Raw genomic sequence first — 3,601 nt, 5'->3', positions numbered from 1 at the left:
GCCCAGAAAATGCCAGGCATATGGTAGATATACTCATAAATGTATGTTCCAAGTGAAATGAATTTCTGCCTGGGATACTTCTTCTGTATTCCAAAATAGTTATCTCTCAATATATAAGGAGAACGAAAAGTGAGCATGAGGGAAGATGGAAAATGCTCTCTTGCTCAAATGTCCAACCTTATGGAAGATCTTTGGAGGGCTGGAGACATGCTAAGAGCCCCAGTCCTTCCAACCAGGACCCCTGTTCTGTGCTCCGCATCACTTTTTGCATTCTCCTGTCCTGGTGAACACCACCTGTTCTGCAATTACGTGTATTTGCTGAGGCTGAGGCTGAGGCTGAGGAGGCTGAGGCTGCCCATCCCTCATGCCTTCTAAGGGCATGTACTGAGCTCTCTGTAAATCATTGCTGGATTGAAAATGGATGAATGGGAAGAAGAGAAAGATACAGAAGATGTTGTCAACATGTGAAGAACTTATGCTTCACCACTGGATTGCACAGAATGAATGAGGATGGCTTCAACCAGGGAACATTTGTTGGAGACTCTGAGAAGAGGATCATTTTAACATGCAAAGGAGAGAGCATGTAAATATAGCCAGCATCTAGAAAACCGGGCTCTGGGATGATACTTGCAGTGCCAGGTATGACCCTTTTGGTTGAAAAATCCTGCCTTAAGATAAAAAGAGGATTAATGACTCTTTGAAAAGCCCAGGAATTGGCTTGCTTCAGGCCTTCCTGTATTCAGAGCTCTAACAGCATATTCAGGACTTGGTTACTCTCTCTTTCTCAGAAACTCCTCCTGCTGGGGTAGCTTTCATCACAGACTATATTGTAGCAAATGAAGGCACAGCTCTAACTTCTTTGCCCTCTCAAATTCAGCACAGGAAGAAAGTCTCTTTCCTAGAAGTATCTGCTCGAACTCATTGCTCCTTATGGGCTCTGACTTGGCCATTTACCTACCTTGGACCCAGTTGCAGTGCCCAGGAAAGTGTGATCATGCACTGACCATTCTAGGTCTGGATGGAGTGATGCCTTTGAGCCATAGGGACCGAGAATGAGTGAGAGGTGTTCCCCTCACTGCAGTTACACGAAGTAGGGTAAATGTACACTGAGTGACCGAAAAAACAAATGTCCGCTCCTCTTGGCTCTAGAAAGGAAGTGTAATGGATTGGTTTGGCATAAAAGGCCTGGACATGAACTAAGGTTGCAGGGAAGTATGCTAAGTATTAGATTCTCTAGGGACAATGCAAAAAGATTGTTAGCAAATGTGGAGGAAAATTAGAGACTCTTTTCTTCACAATTCTCATGTTCTGTCAGGCAAGCAATTCCCATGATCTAAGGAGTGAGAGGGAGAAGTTCATTTTATCAAAACATTTTTGCAAGGAATGATGCCGGATATTAATTTTGTTTTTAACCCAACTTTGGCCTGAGCAATGGATGTGAGTATGGAGTGAATCACCTTTGTTCATGAAAGGAGGGAATCTGTGCCCAGGGGACATTGCTGTATAGGAGGAGTAAGCGGTTTTACTGCAGCTGCTTCTGACCAGGTTATCTTAAACAAGTCATTTCAGTGACTCAGAGAAGTTGGATAGATGCCAGATGACCTTCTGTCTGGGCTTAAGGTGCTAGTTAGGCAGGTTGGCAGATGTCTTATTTTATTTAGCGATAAAGAGGAGACCGAATGCTCTCAAGCCTCCCTAGTGACCACGGCCCACTCAGAAAAGCAAAAACTACCTTCCTCCAGGCCTGTGGTGTTGGGATCAGAGGAGAGAGAAAGTTCCTGTCAATGACGTGTTCTGAAAGTCCGTCGAATCTTGCTCACCTCTCTGCCTGCTCTAAGGAAGAATGCCATTTAGACCAGATCAAACTGATGAAGGTACCTATGTGATTTTCTAGACCACGGTGAATGGATTGTTCCCATTAAGTAACAATTTCCATTAAGCCATAATTGGAGTATTTTGCCTCTTCAGAGAAAAAAGAAAATCACCAAACAAAATAAACAAGAAAATATTTAATTCAGATAACAACCACCCTATTTCATCACCATCCCCTTGTTCCCTAAGGAAAGAAGCTGTGCACTTTCCATTTCAAACTTCAAACATTGTAAAGGCAGCAAAAATTAAAATTCAGTAAGTGTGCCCCTTTTAGAGAATGGGGGGTGCTGTGTTGACAGCTGTGCTTTCTGCTACCTAGCTTGCAGAGTACGAGAGCAGTGTGTATGTAAAATACTTTGCAATCCTTTTTGGCTCGAGGTGTGTAATAGCAAAAAATGCATTTTGACATGACGCTGCATTAGTTCGGTTTTCTTTTGGTCAATCAAAATGTCGCATAATGTCTTACTTCTTGCGCCTTCTTTCTAAGAGAGAGAGAGAGAGAGAGAGAGAGAGAGAGAGAGAGAGAGAGAGAGCGCATGCATTTTTAAATAAATTGGCCAGATTTATGTACTAAATACTGATTTCTTCCTTCTTGGGGACAAGGAGATGGTGTTTCGAATTTTAGATACGGATTTATAGTCTGATATCATTACTTGAACTTTTTGTATTATTAATCTCTGTGAGTCTTCTCTGATATAAACTTTCCTTGCCTTTCACTTTCCTCCCTATTCCCCAAACTTTAGTGCCCACTCTCAAGATCAACCAAAAGGAATCTAAGGAAATGAAGTGATGATTCCACACTCAGAAGCAACGAACTAGATGAAAATCTTGACACCACCCTGGATAATTAAACAAACATCTACCTATTCCTCTCCTCATGAATGAATAAATGCAAGAATGAGAGACATTCCATCCTACTTGCTAATACTCATCTTCTTCCATTCTATGTTCCCCTCACATGGCCCTAAATTTGCTCTCTCAGCAAATCTCTATTCCCGCGTTTGTCTGGAGGATTTCAGCACCACCTTTTACCCAGCTGCATCTTTCTATCACTTGCCCTTTCCCATGGGGAATCTCTCTATCGTTTTTACATTTTCAATTCGGTCTCTTACCAATTTGACTAAAACCTGGATTTCTGTCATGAGATTCCCTTACCAACCTTGTCCAGCAGAGGTCACTCTTCTTGCTCATGGGCTGAGGTGAGGGGGTTGCCTCCCTGAACTCTGCTAATTCCAGGTTATCCTACTACTTCTCTTCTAAAGTCCAGCATCCACTCATGGCAGCCTCTCTCCATCTCTTTCACCCTCACTCCACATCTTGCCGAGCACAAGTCCATCTTCCTCAGTGACTTCAGTGTCTGCGTCTCATACACTAACATCCATTGGTCTTCAGGTGTTCTCATCAATTACATTGCAACCCTTCAGTTTCTTGATGTTTTAGGCTCTAGGGACAATAATCTCCACTCTATTTTACTGGGCCACTGGTGTGGCCTCATTTTTTTTTTTTTTTTTTTTTGACAAGGTCTCACTCTGTCACCCAGGCTGGAGGCAATGGTGTGATTATGGCTCACTGCAGCCTCAACCTCCCAGGGTCAAGTGACCTTCCCACCTCAACCTCCTGAGAAACTAGAATTACAGGCATTTGCCACTACACTCAGCTAATTTTTGTATTTTTTTTTTGTAGAGATAGCATTTTGCCATGTTGCTCAGTCTGGTCTCCAATTCCTGGA

Source organism: Macaca nemestrina, chromosome 3, assembly GCF_043159975.1.
Source record: "Macaca nemestrina isolate mMacNem1 chromosome 3, mMacNem.hap1, whole genome shotgun sequence".
NCBI lineage: Eukaryota > Metazoa > Chordata > Mammalia > Primates > Cercopithecidae > Macaca > Macaca nemestrina.
Note: the sequence above shows the minus strand (reverse complement) of the source record.